We start from the raw sequence: 15,360 nt of genomic DNA, 5'->3' as shown, positions 1-15,360 counted from the left end.
TCCATTTTCAACCCAACTTGGGTTGTTTTTAACCCAGCATTTGTTATGTTATTATATGTCATTTATAATTTATTTTTATTTGTTTGTTTGTTTGTTTGCTGTATGGCCTCAGTTTCAGACAGAGCCTATATAAACCAAAAATGTCATGCAGAGAAGCAGAGAAAAGGCCTTTCCTCTCTCTGTGGAAAAAGAGATACTAGCGTCTTACCGTGTGTCTGCCAGACCTGTCAGTAAGGCCTGTTTTATCAGGTCACATCGTCATGGATTATGGATGTTACTGTGGCAACCTGACAGGATGGAATGCTTTGTCTCTGTGTCTCTCAGTCTTTCTCTCTCTCTCTTTTCCTGCATATGAGTAGTGATTTCTGAAGGGTCCTTCTAGCTCTGAGCCATGCTTTTAGGCTGCTTCACTCCATCAAACAGCTGATAAAACGGTCTAGAGAGAGAGAGAGAGATAGAATGCTTTGCCTGCCGTGTATGCCGGGGCTTGTGAAATGGACCAGATAAACTCCAGTAAGTGTGAATATATCTTACTGTGAATAAATGTTGTTCTTTAATATTAAAAGACTACATTAAACAAGCTACCAAATTCTTGAGTGATTCTTTGATTATAGTGCGCAGATTTTCAAGCAAATCTGTTTTATTTTCTTCTCTGCATGCTGGCTGTGTACAAATAGTCTGTTGTGAGAAACCATTAATAAACAACGTCTAATGATGCTTTGGTAAACAAAATTTGTCAACTACTGAATGACTCACTATTTGCTAAAAGAGAAAACTGGTCACCAGGGGCAATTTAATAAGAATTCAAGAGCCCTAATGGCCTCTGTTAAGGATTTCTAATATCTCTGGAAAAAGCCAACTGTTAGCATTCACATTCATCTCAAAGGGAAAGTACGAACCGGAAGTATGTGGCCTGGATGGACCCCAAAAGATAGTCATTTGTAATGCCTATTTAAAAATATTTCTCGTTGGATTCCTTTTTTTATTATTTTATTTTTTAGCAGTGTTATATACAGTAAGCTAGCAGGCAGTTATTTTCTTATCTATCTGAATCATGCTAGCAATGTGATAATACATGGTAGCAACTGCATAGCAACACCCTAGCAACCACCCCGAGGACCCTAGCAACCTCATAGCAACACCCTAGCAACCACAATATATTCTCAAAATATTAACAAAAACTATAATAATATATCAATGATACCAAAAATAACGATGCTAGCTGGCTAATTAGCTAACAGTATACTAATCTAGTTGGCTAATTGGCTTCCATTATGCTAAGATGGTCAACTAATCATGTCAAATACAGTATAATATTGTATGTGCATATATATATATATTTTTTTTTTCAAAAGATATTAATTTGTGTGTACATATTAAACAATGTTAAATTTAATTTAAAAAATAAACATATTTATATATTTAAATAACATTTTAATATAAAATGTGAATAAGACACTTAAGAGAAATAGAGAATAATAAAAAGAAAAATATATTCAAGATTATTTATTAACAATATATTTTGGCCATTGTTTGTATATTTAAAATGCATTTCATTACATTTAATTACTGTGTGAATTTGCAGAAAACAGATTTGGTTGGTTGATGAGGTGATATTTTGCTCAAAACAAACTACATTTCCCATAATTCTCTTTGGCATCATGAGAGACAATGCAGCTCTTAAAAACCTTTTTAGGTGTTCTTTAAAAAAATCTGGTCCTCTGCTATAATACAATGACATTTTTACATTTTGTGGGCTTTTTTGTGATATTTTGAAAAATATATATATTTCAGTAGAATATGGAATGTTTTTGGCCCCAGAAAAGTGTAATTATGACATCTACCAAAGAAAGCCAGTGAAATTTTACCCCCTGGATCATACTGGTAACTTCTTCCAGTGACTTCTGTATTTTAACATTTCTTTAACACCCTTAACTCTCCATTTATGCTTTTACAGCAGTTATCTACTTCACTATCTAACGACCAGCAGATGGACTCAGCATGTGGAAATCATCTGGGCCACACACACAATGCGGTGATCGGAAGAGCTTTTGTCATCCAGTAATTGTTGCCATCTCCAGTCTCTAATCTTTCACCGAGTCATTCCGGTCACTGATCTGAGACCAGCTTTACTGTCTCATTAAAACATTGTGTCTGAGAGACACATGAAGGGAGATGCTCGTAGATTAGGTTGACGTTTCTACTCAAGGGTTTGCCTGTTCAAAAATATTTCACATTGATATTTTCTATAGAATCAAAATTGCATTTCAGGTTACACTCTTGTAGCAGTGGTAGTTAAACTAGTAGGCTATGCTAATCTAACCGGCTGATCTGAGACCACTCATACAGTCTTATTTTTAATGTGGTTTGACATCTTATCAAAAGGTGGGAGTAGAAAATTAGCTTGGAGCATGTGTTGTGAAATAGCTGTGAAATGTTTAGCTATTTTTAGCAAGTTTTATGTGTGCGTAGGGCTTAAACGCTCAATCAACTCTGAATCTAAAGTTGCATCTGAGTCGTCCCTGTGTCTAATTAAGATTGAGACAGTCCCACTGACGCTTTAGGAAAGAGACAAAAGCCCTGTATCATGACATATTCACGTTGCCATGGCAGTCAATGGTCTTTTGAATGTCCCTGGACAAATAGCGACTCAAGCGCTAATTAGCCAACAGATTGAACAAGAGGCTCAGGCTCCACATGTTTAGAGCAGCTTTGTGGCCACTGTTTTAGGCTGATGAAGCAGTCTTTTTATGCTCCAAAGAATCGCAGGTGGTTGTGCCAACTTCTTAGCTAAAGTAAATCACACGTAGGCTAGGCTAGGCTAGGCTAGTCTTAAAAGTATTTTTTAAAACACCTTTTTTTGGGAAAATGGGACCTGTTATGCCCTTTTTCAAACTCTTGGTTTTGTTTTTGGGCTCTGCTACAATAGGTTTTCATGCTTGAATGTTGATAAGACACATTATTTTTTTAACATATTTGACATTGTTGCAGCTCTGTTTCACTATGGTCGGCTGGACCAGTGTGTTGTGATGGGTGAAGAGCGTGTTTCGGAAATGTCACGGCCCTTACCATAGCCACAAGTTTCAACACACTATAACACAACTCAACCAGGCTCCACCCCTTTATTTTTTATGCCTGCATATTATTAAAATGAGGAACACTGTGATGTGTTCATTCCCATGAGAAAACTCAAGGCTACAATAAAGGTGTTTCAGGGAGTTCAGAAACAGTGCTTACTGATACAGAGAATAGCTCCCTTTGGAGTGACTTTGTGCTTTGTAACTTTGTAGACTTTTTTCATGCTCAAACATTACACACTAAAGAAAGTTGACAATATAAAAAGCATAAGGTAAAGAAAGTACCTAAAAATGGAGAACATCACTGTGTGTAGCCTGCATACTGGCCTGACAATCCATCTACAACAATAACAGACAGTTATTCTTATGTGTTTGTGTACACCCTGAAGGAAAATGAACAATGCGGAAAGGCAATTCATTTCACTTCACTATAACCTTGTTTCCGCTGAGAGTTCACGGCTCCCAGGAAGCTTTCAAAATGTCACTGCATATCACAAATGCAAAAGGACGACACTAAGCCATCAATATTTTCATGCAGTTTCCCAGCTTGAAGCCCACGGATCTAAAGTACAAAATCTGATAACCAGAGATAGATTTTTCTTTTCAAATGTGTATCAAGTCGAACGTCATATTTCATGAAAATCCATTAAATTCTGGTTGGTTAACTGCTCAAGAAGGTGACTAAATTTAAAGCACCAGAAATGGCTAAAACATCAAATTATTTAAATAAATGCATGAAATAATTTGATTACATTTTATATAAATTAAAAAAAGACATGCTTTCAAAACAGATCACATTATCACATCTTTAAAAATGTGTGTGTGTGTGTGTGTGTGTGTATATATATATTTACATATATATATATATATATATATTTATTTTTTTTTTTTTATTTATATATAATATATATGAGCAAAATCACATGAGTAGCAGTGCGATATGGCTATAATATCTGTGATTCAGCCGTAGGTAATCAAAGTGTGCTGGTATACAGCCATATCGCATGGCTATGAGTGTGATATTGCATTTATTAAACAGTTCGACGGCACAAGTGTATAAATAAATAAGAACATCTTTAAAAAACCCTCTTTGTGCAGAACTACTTCCTTCCGCCATGGATTCAAATCTCAAGTTGACAGTTTAAAAGTTGAGCCCAAGCCTCTGTTACTAATTCTAAAACGTCACTTTAGAACTAGTAATGAAGGAATGTTGAATTGCTTTATTGAAGCTTATTGTATTATGTAGAGTAGTATGGTATTATGAAAGTGAGATTGACTAAACGAGTGTATTACCTGCATCTGATATAGCATTCATTCTTCAGGTCAATGTCCATAATATTATATTCATTATAAAAATCAGTTTGAATGTCCGCTGAGGAAAGCGATATCTTTGTCTTTGTCCTTTTAAAAGTTGAGGGGATTTCCCACAGTGCTAAAACAACTTGTTCTGACTCACTCATAAAGACAGTCTTTGCCGCCATCTAATGGCGTAATAAAGTAACTTTCACTGATACTATTGACGTACCCTTTCCCAATACCAAACACGGCATATTATTTATATAAAATAATATTTATTGGACAGCAATATTTTAATTAACAACAATAGCCTTTATAAAAGAAATAAACACAAGAAAACAAAAACACAATCAAATAAATAAAAACCACAAGCAAACAATTCAGTCAAATGTGCAAAAGTAGCTAGTAGAGGATTTAAGTTAAATATAGCCTAAATATTAAGTTATAAAATTTAATTTCCCCCTTAACCCAAATCGTTTTGCTCTGGAACAGGTAATAGATTAATAAGACCAAAGATTGCCCATTTGATGTACCCCAAATTAATTATATTTTTAAACACAATCTACGTAAGAGTCAGCGGCAAATACCCAAAGGACTGGCTGGGATGAAGCTGTTCTTTGTGGGTACATGAGCGCTGAATGGCCGCTGACGGCCTGGAGCTCGTATCTAAAGCATCAAAACAAATAGTAAAATAGGTGCTGTTTATATATGAGTTACATATTTGAGGTCTAAATAACTACATTCACGCTTAGAAAACTCTTTAAACTACATTTCATGACACAACAACAGTAATAATAAAAAATATGGTGGATTTGCTTGACCGCCATGACAGTCACCACAAGCGGAGTGATATCAATCAGATTTGAGAACCAGAAAGAACTGTTGTGTGTGTATATACAGTATATATATATATATATATATATATATATAAATTTTTTTAAATAATGAAAATTTTCATGCAATCCCAGGACAGCTGGAACCAATGGCTGTGACAGGATTGGGCCATTTTCCAGACGCTATATCTTAAGTCATGGCCGCTGGAATGGAGGCACATATCTATCAGAAGTGTGTGTGCCTCTCTGACAAAGGGAAATGAAATGGCACTGAGGGCAATCGAATAAATCAGCATGTTCATTCCCAACTCCCACAATGCATTTCAACCCTGCAGCATTTTTTTATACTAAATAGGCACTTTTTACTCTAAGAATTCAGAGTCTGAGGCTTCAGCTCTTTTTCAAACCTTAATAAGCTACTACTGCCAAATAACGTCCTAACTGAAATCGAACCCCATAAGTTAGCATAAATAAGCAGATTTGGAACTTTACATGCGCTCAAACTTTATAACGCAACTCCCAGAGACTCAGTTCACAATATTGCTTGATGTTAACATTGTTGCTAAGCTAACACAGAATTTACATTTTGGCAAATAAAGTCGTATAAATTTGTACGGTCGCATTTGTAAGTGTTCATAGAATCTCCTTGGCTTTCGCCCCATGACGGTTAGGTTTAGGGGTTGACCTTCATGCTTACTTTTTTATAAAAATCACATTTACGTATGAATTGCTACTTCATTAAATAGTTACATTTTTCTCATTTCTCAAGATTAGGTTGGTGATACTCCATATAAATATGTAAGTTCACAGCACCATTGTTGCGCCATTGTTGCAGTAAACTTTTACAACTTTCTTGAATTAATTGCACGCTGGTCTCTTATTGTGAAGACATTGACTTTACATTTTCGTGGGTCTAAACATGACGCTAAACAAAACAAACTGGTTGCTTTAAATTTTGGTCAGACATCCTCTTGGGTGGTCCTTGGCCAATGAAAGCTGGTATGGAGTCCAGATCTTCTGCTGTCAGTCTGAAGGTCTGGCTATGCGAGACTACACCCGAGTTGTCCACATTCCACTACACAGTTTAGAAAACTATGGACTCATCCAGGCAAACCTTTGTTGTGCTTGCTCTTTTGGAATACAAACACATAAAAAAGCAGTATTTTGCACAGTATCATGTTCACATATAGAAGTTGGATAGTACTGTGTGCACCACAGAGTTGAAGACAGAAGTGTAATAAGCAATATATTACTATAGTTTCACTACGGTTCATGTGCTGAACAGCCATATTGGATTCTGAAGTCGGAGTTGTTGTGCTTCCAGTACATACAGTAAAGCCATCTTTCGTTCTCTTTCTTCTTTTTAATAGTGCCTAGACGTGACACTCTGTTCTCCATGTGTGCCGTACCACACACATCTTTTTTGAAGCACACCCTTGCTAAGCAGCACTGTTTCTGTTTAAATTGTTAATTACAAAGCCTTGCATCATTGTGTGTGTGTGTGTGTGGATGTATGTGTGCCAGTCCATTTTATTCATTTGCCATTGCGCTTGTGTTTTAATGTTAACAGATCTTTGGAAATGGCCCAAACCCTTGAGAAGAGCTGCCCACTTTGACATGTTTTACAGATTACTCTGGCTGCGGATATAAATTTCCAGCTCAACACTTTCGCAAAAACCACCACTAACTGGCCTAAATATTATGTGATCTCCTGTGAGTCAAACTGCAATAGTTTTATTCTCAAAAGCCTTCACTTACTTTCAAAATTCTCACATTTTTGTTTATTTTGCAGCCAGGTGTGACAGTGTGCTACCCAGCGTCACCGCTTGACCTCAGAGCTCAAACAGAAGTCCAGATAAGGATGTGGCCGCTTGAATACCCCTGTGTGTTTCCCATAGTTCAGTTCCCAGACAGAAAAACCTCTGAGTCAATGCCTGAGAATGCAGTGCGGGCAATGAAAACTACTGCAGCCTGCACAAATACCCTGTGTGTGACGATACATGCAGATAATGACAACAGAAACAGCCTGAATTGTTCTTGCTGGTTTACAGAGGCACAGCGCTTACCTTTAAAGGAATGTACTGGGTTAAATACAAGATGTGACATGCTGCCAGTAACCACAGAAAACCATTTCAACTACTCCCTCAGTTTAAAAAAAACAAACCATCATGTTTACATTAATTTGCTTACAATGGATGTCAGAAATATGCTGATCACATTTTTATTTAAACACCATAACATATAAAGTTGTGTGTTATTTGAGCTGTATAGTTGTTTAAAACATCCAAGACTATTGTTCTAGGCAGATTTTTTCCTTTAAATGGCCAATAGGAAACATTAGCATGTTGCTGTGCTAACTATGCAACTCTCTACTGTAATAGGCTATCTGATAATAAAGCCAAAAAATATTAATTTAAACAGATAGTTCATCCAAATTTCTATCATTTATTCACAGTGAAAGTCAATGGAGTCCAATATTGTATTTGGACCCCTATGACTTGCATTGTATGGATAAAAACAGTTGTTCAAAGTATCTTCTTTTGTACCTGTTGAAAAAACATATGCTGGTTAGGTATGTTTTGAAGCATGGCAGCTGGTTTGAGTTGGTTTAAGCTTGTCCTTAGTTGGTCCTTAGCTGGTCATATGCTGGTTTAAGCTGGTTTGAGCTGGTTTAAGCTGGTCCTTAGCTGGTCATTTGCTGGTTTAAGCTGGTTTAAGCTGGTCCTGGTCCTTAGCTGGTCATGTGCTGGTTTAAGCTGGTTTGAGCTGGTTTAAGCTGGTCCTTAGTTGGTCCTTAGCTGGTCGTGTGCTGGTTTAAGCTGGTCCTTAGTTGGTCCTTAGCTGGTCATGTGCTGGTTTAAGCTGGTTTGAGCTGGTTTAAGCTGGTCCTTAGTTGGTCCTTAGCTGGTCATGTGCTGGTTTGAGCTGGTTTAAGCTGGCCCTTAGTTGGTCCTTAGCTGGTCATGTGATGGTTTAAGCTGGTCCTTAGTTGGTCCTTAGCTGGTCATGTGCTGGTTTAAGCTGGTTTGAGCTGGTCCTTAGTTGGTCCTTAGCTGGTCATGTGCTGGTTTAAGCTGGTTTGAGCTGGTTTAAGCTGGTCCTTAGTTGGTCCTTAGTTGGTCCTTAGCTGGTCACGTGCTGGTTTAAGTTGGTTTGAGCTGGTCCTTAGTTGGTCCTTAGCTGGTCATGTGCTGGTTTAAGCTGGTCCTTAGTTGGTCCTTAGCTGGTCACGTGCTGGTTTAAGCTGGTCCTTAGTTGGTCCTTAGCTGGTCATGGGCTGGTTTAAGCTGGTCCTTAGTTGGTCCTTAACTGGTCATATGCTGGTTTAAGGTGGTCAAGTGCTGGTCTAAGCTGGTTTGAGCTGGTTTAAGCTGGTCCTTAGTTGGTCCTTAGTTGGTCCTTAGCTGGTCACGTGCTGGTTTAAGTTGGTTTGAGCTGGTCCTTAGTTGGTCCTTAGCTGGTCATGTGCTGGTTTAAGCTGGTCCTTAGTTGGTCCTTAGCTGGTCACGTGCTGGTTTAAGCTGGTCCTTAGTTGGTCCTTAGCTGGTCATGGGCTGGTTTAAGCTGGTCCTTAGTTGGTCCTTAACTGGTCATATGCTGGTTTAAGGTGGTCAAGTGCTGGTCCTAAGCAACTAGCTCCAGCTCAGGACCAGCTTATAACCAGCTCTGGACCAGCTTAAACCAGCTCATGACCAACTAAGGACCAACTAAGGACCAGCATAAACCAGCTCAAACCAGCTGCCATGCTTCAAAACATACCTAACCAGCATATTCTGTTTTTGGACATCAATTGTGGTAATACTATGATGTACCATGGTAAAAAATAATCTTCAAAAGTACTAAAAGAATAATTTAGGAACCATAATTATTCATTTATGCAATTATATCCTTAAATATAAGATGCAGACACTACTGTTACATATTTATTCCACGTCTGCATTATGGAGTTGACATAAAGCTTATGTGGAAGGTATTAAACAAACATATTTGGCATGCCATATTTTTCATTTCATCAGCATGCACCTCAGGCTAAAATTCAGAATAAGTGTAAACAGGCCAGTGCGGAGACCGTACAAATGTCAACAAAAGGACGCGCACACAAGGAACTTCTCAAATAATGAGCTCTGTGCTTACATGGCTGTATGCTAATTTCGCACAACCTTTAAACTTGAATGAGCGTGTATTTTTGCGCATGAGTCTGCTTTTAGTTTATTTCCTTTCAAATGCAGGCCTTTGAGAGCAAAGCTCAAACTTTGACACGTATCACAAAGACTAATGAACTGTGTAGCATCGCTTCATGCATAACGACGAGTGTCTGTCACATCAACGTGTAACTCAGCTGTTTGATCCAGTTTGTCTGAACAAAGCACATCACTATCTAATGATTTTATTTTGTTTATTTGCTGCTTCTATGCTAGACAAAGGTGGGTTTTTTTTTTTGTCCGCGCACAGTGAGAGCGTATATCATGTGGCTTTTCATATGTTTTTCATCTCTTTCTCTCTCCGTTTTGCCTTTCAATGCTTTTTTTTCTCCCTCTCCCACAAAACAGACAACAACCCCTCACCACCCCCAGAGAACGCAGGGCATGATGCTCGCGGTGAAGAGGAGTCTCTTTGTTGCAGTCTCAAAGATAGCAGCGGCTCTCACTCCCTCCTCGAGACTATCAAATTATTGCACTAGCCCCTTGAGCGTCACCCCACAGACCCCCACACATTTTTGTGGATATATATAAAGGTTTTTGTAGCTTTCTGGAACTTCAAACTCTAAACTCTGAAGGCTTTTTCAATGTTTCTCTTTTCTTCTTTGTGGGTTTTTAAGTCACTACACATATATAGCCTACTTTTTGCCTACTGTTTTATGAATACTGTAAACTCACATACTACTAGTGATGTTCAATTCTTGAATAAATCATTCTTTTAAGTGGGTATCTAGTCGAGCTGATTCACTGAACTGAACTCAATCCAATTTTAGTTTTGGGTTGATGACGCAAGACACACATCAGAAGCAGAACGAAACTCCTTGTGCAGCACTGAATAAGCCAATAAGGAAACATTCATGAAGAACCCGTTTGTCCATTCCACGTCACTACTTTTCCACTGTATGTAAATATGCACTATATGGACGCCTTTAACTGCTGCACTCTCATCTTTTGCAGCATCTCGCGCATGATGCGGTATTCTAAAGACGTTGCGCTCAAGTTAAAAGAAGTTCAGCTTTTAAAAAATAAGCCTAGACCTTGCACTTTTTTTCATTCCACTGAAATGCATTCTGTGTGAACCGGGTTCCAAGCATGTCCAGATGGGTAATTGATCCAAATAACCTGTTTAAAATGAATGAATCAAACCTACACGCAGAGTTGAAAGTCAGCTCTTTGGTCTTGTCCAACTCAGAAAGAATCAAATCAGCCAGTTCTAACTATCAAAGTTTTCCAAAGTTATTGAAAACAGAAAACTTTTACAGTTAGATTCTGTGAATTGACTTGACTGGTTACCGGCTTAAAAGAACGATTTGTTCAAGAATTGAACATCACTACATACTACTCTTTTCACATTCTGTTTTTCATCTACAGTATGCAAATTCAGATGCAGCTACTGTCAGGATGGCGTAACAAGAGTCCTTTTTGTGAGATGACTTCCTGTTAGTCATGTTGGTTATGCTGCCTTCATATGTTATAGGAAATTTGATAATTCCCACTTCTGAAGTCGTGATTATGAGCTTATCGCATTCAAGTTTCGACATGAGAGGGCGTTTATGTGCAATTTTTTATTTAAGGAACTCATATTTACGATAATTCTGAGAGCACATGAAGGCAGTATTATACCCAATGAGCTCTATACTACCTGAAATTAGCTATTTTTTAGCATTCCTATTCGTCTCAGTGGCACTTGTTTGGATGGCGCATGACTCCCAGAAGTACGGAATACTAACCGGCAAAATTTTGTCCACAATATAGAGCCACGCTGACTTTGATTTGGTGGACAAAGATAAATATTTAAAATGCTTTAAGCTGCTTCACTTTTTTGGTTATTTGGAAGACAACATGCCAAACATCCATTTTTATTAAGGATTTCGGCCTTTAATTAGGCACTATTTTAAATATTTATACTGATACATTGCCTTTTAAGTGTTGTATACCACCTTGACATTTTGACTGTATGCTTAACAAAATAAATAAATAAATAAATGATTTTAATTTTGAAATTGAAAAAAAAAAAAAGCTCATCATTGAACAGGTAAGTCTTTATTAATTACATTTTTATGTAGTTTTAAATAAAATTTTAAAAATCCACACACACACAAATTGTTATTAAGTCAATACAAATTATATTATATTATATTATATTAGAAATTAATAGAATATTTTCAGTCTGTTCTTGGGAGTATTTATATATATATATATATATATATATATATATATATATATATGAAAGAAATGGAAAGCTTGATGCAGGGTATAGAATGAATATCATCCGCATCATCATTCAAAGAAAATTAATAATTGATCAGGCAAACTCTAGACGCCAGGGAAAAAGTGATTTTCCTTGAGGGCCCGTGGTGACAGATGGCAAACCACCGGATTCAAGTCTCCGCCCAGCAGTCTCACAGTCCCCGCCCTTTTCTATGACATCACCGGAGCTCTAGCCCCGCCCAGATGCGATGCGAGACGCGTTTGCCCAAGAACCACAAAGGAGCACAAAGTGACCAACTCAACACTACAACTGCGCGCTGCTTTGGATAAACATAACAGGAATGCAGAGGTGAGTTTATGCCATCTTTGCGCTTTTGTGTCTGTTAATCCTCTTGGCTGCTTTTGAAATGATTCGGATTATGTTTTGAAACCTCCGAAATGTTTGTCACTGTCTATAAGCGCTCTGTGTTTAGTAGAACATGCGTTTCTTGTAACATTTCAGCTGCTTTTACAAGCCTGAAGTTGTAGTGATACTCACATATCAGGTGTTTTCAAATTTTAAATGCTTGAACTTAAATGAGTATATTAGGCAACACAACATGAATTATATATATACGTAAAAAACTCTATTTTTAGTACTAGAAATTACGGATTTTATATACTTGTACAGTTAAGCAGTATAAAGTAAAATGCTTGAACTGTCTCATAATTGATATTCCCAGAATTCCCAATGTGAACCATCACTTATTATTGTATGTAGCAATGTAGCCCTTCATTGAGATATGCCTATGCCTGTCTGTAAAATGTCTTTATTTTTTGAATAATTATAGTGATTTCTCAGAACATTTGTCTTTTAAGTTGGCAAAATGGTCAAGCTGATTTAAAACCAGTATAAATACACCAGCTTATGCCAAAATATCAAAGTAACTGCAGTTGCTACTACTAAAAAAAATTAATAAAGAATGAATTTGGTAAAAGTGTCTAATTTTAAGTACTAAACTACTGAAACTATGGTTACAAGGGCACAGTTTCATTAGGAACAACTTGGTCTTGTTTGACAGTTGGTTATTTGTTACCGTGGTTATCAGTGTTTGATAGTCAAGACCACCCTGGTGGTCATTTCTAATGGTAAGGACATCCTATACATTCCTCCTCCCTCTCTGCTCCCATTCCCAGCCGTCGATCCCCTCTCCTCTTCCTCCCTCCCCTTCCCACATTCCTTTCAGACTTTGAATGGAACAGGATTGACCTGTGGCATAACTCAGCCTCGTTTTTTCTACAAGACCCCAGCTTCCCCCTGTTATATTAACAATTTATTTTCAAGTTAGGTTGTTTATTAAATATTCATGGCTTGCAGAACAAATGGCTGCAACTTTAGATCAGTATGGTTGTGTGTGTGTGTGTGTGTGTGTGTGTGCGTGGGTTTTTGTGACATATCAGGACACAAATTTGTATAATAACATGGTTATGACATAGGTATTACAAGGAGAGGGTGACTTATGAGGACATTACCCCATGTCCCCATTTTTCAAAAGGCTTATAAATCATACAGAATGAGTTTTTTTGAGAAAGTAAAAATGTGCACACGTTTCTGTGATGGGTAGGTTTAGGTGTAGGGTTGGTGTAGGGCGATAGAAAATACGGTTTGTACAGTATAAAAAAACATTACGCCTATGGAATGTCCCCACAATTCACAAAAACGAACGTGTGTGTGTGTGTGCTTATGTATTTTGAATAACAAAATTATATTCTATATCTGTATCAAATGTTTTTTAATTGTAGCATATGACAGTAACTTCTTTTTACAAGCTTGCTTGCAGCGAAACCATGTTTAAGTCAGAAAACATCTTGAAATCTTGACAAGTCAAGATATAAAAGCCTTTTATAGCTTCAAGGAATGTTCCAGATTATATACAAGCTAAGTCTCTTGACAACCTGCTGTAGATAACCACATAAAAATGGTCTTATTTGATTTGGACTTGTCCTTCAGTTTGTAAAAACAAACTAAAGATACTTGTACATTAACACACTTACAATGGAACTGAAGCTTGGCTTCAATATGACAAGTCATGAGTTTTAAACAGTTATGTGTATGAACGTGAAACTAATGATTCAAATAACTTACTACCTTGCATGTGCTAAAGCATGCGTCTAGAAAATATTGATTTAAGGAACTTAACAGATTTTGTATTTCAAGTTTTATGTCAGCAATGCCATGCGTCATAGACCATCAGTGTAAGTGCGTCATTGTAAATGTAACGTAAATTAAATTTATTTGTTTTTACGAACTGATTAGCAATTATTTACTGTTGTAATTGACCAACGACGTAAAAAACTATGTATTTTAGTTGGTAGATTGACTGAATGACTATTCGACTAATCAATCTTAAGGAAGTCCTGTATATTTGCGCTTTTCAGAGTTACCTGGTACCTGGAACACGTTTGCGTAAGACACATTTTTGCGTTCAAAAACAAATTGGACAGTTTTTAACTTGACACATAGTAATGGTCTGGGTGTATGTTATTTTAAGACCCATGTTTGGGGTTTCCCAGAGCCTTGCATTCGTGGGGAGAATGAAAAAAAAAAAAAATACAATAACTAAAATAAATGACAATGTCACAGATGCTGTCTTGCGTAGTTCAAAAACAAAACAAAACAACACAAGACGCATTGTCCAAAGTCATCTGTCTGAAATATGTATGGCTATAGTGTCCGTTCTTTACGTTCTGTGTTCACACTTGTAGTTCGAAGAGCGAACCTAAAGATATAAAGCAAACAAAAAAATGCTTTTATGATGTATATTTTGCGACTGAACTTACTGAACATCCAAAACAATGTTGTGTGCTGGGATAAATGTGCGTACATATACGATAGTATTTTGACCAGCTGAGAACTCATGAAGAGCTTATCAAAACAGCACCAGGAATTTTTCCTTCACACATACAAATGAAGATCTGCGTTATGGCATTTCAGACACCTGTATTAAAATGCAATGGGCAACGTAGCGCCTATGATGAGAAAAAAATGTATGCTTACTGTATGCTTGAGCAGTAGAGTCGCATCTTGTGACGTCACATCCTGTTTTTGGTTCGTTTACGTCTTGCATTCATATTCCATTTGAATTGCACCAGAGTTCGTTTGAAACCGAGACCCATCTTTTCAGGGGTCTCGTCCGTTTGTTTGGCGCACGCCAGGGTTCGGATGGCAGCGTTCACACTTATTCAAATGAACCACACTAACAATCGCACCAGAGTTCATTTTAATCAAACCAAATATGCCAAGTGTGAACACATCCTCAGGCAACCTTCAGCACAGCACGCTAATTTAAGAATCACCACTAAAAATGTCAAAACTAAAGGAAAAAATGCATATCTAGCCTGTAAAATAACTAAAAAAAATAATACAATAAATCAAATAAACAACAACACACCACCATACAGCTTAACTTGGATCAAAGCTGAAACATTCCTTTCACAGAAGTGCCTATCAGCCAAAAAACACTCTTTCTATTATTTGTGTCGTGTCCACTGTACATAAAGCCATGTTAGTCCAGCTTAGAACAGCAGTGTTAAAACCCCCCTTGAGTCAGATGGCAGTAGACTGTGAAAGACAGGGCATAAAATGGCAGATCGTTTTACGAGGATTTAATGTTTCAGAGTTGGCCATCAGGAGAGATTACATTGTAAGTAAATTGTGGCTTTCACAGCGTTTATCCTGAGGCAAGCAGGCCTGATCTAGAATCA

General features: G+C 37.3%; 1 protein-coding gene across 3 annotated transcripts in view; it reads left to right on the top strand.

The window, feature by feature from the left end:
* The first annotated feature begins 11,850 nt into the window (after window positions 1-11,850).
* Window positions 11,851-15,360, top strand: part of sh3bp4a (SH3-domain binding protein 4a) — a 36,656-nt gene continuing 33,146 nt past the window's right edge. The window contains exon 1 of one of the 3 annotated variants that reach the window (XM_051909987.1): window positions 11,851-11,965. The gene's annotated coding sequence lies outside the window, so the exon portion shown is untranslated. Of the gene's footprint in view, window positions 11,970-15,360 lie in introns of all 3 variants that reach the window. The other 2 variants (XM_051909986.1, XM_051909988.1) reach the window with 2 other exon arrangements.

This window comes from Ctenopharyngodon idella, chromosome 10 (genome assembly GCF_019924925.1).
Source record: "Ctenopharyngodon idella isolate HZGC_01 chromosome 10, HZGC01, whole genome shotgun sequence".
NCBI lineage: Eukaryota > Metazoa > Chordata > Actinopteri > Cypriniformes > Xenocyprididae > Ctenopharyngodon > Ctenopharyngodon idella.
This window is presented reverse-complemented; position numbering and strand designations above follow the sequence as displayed.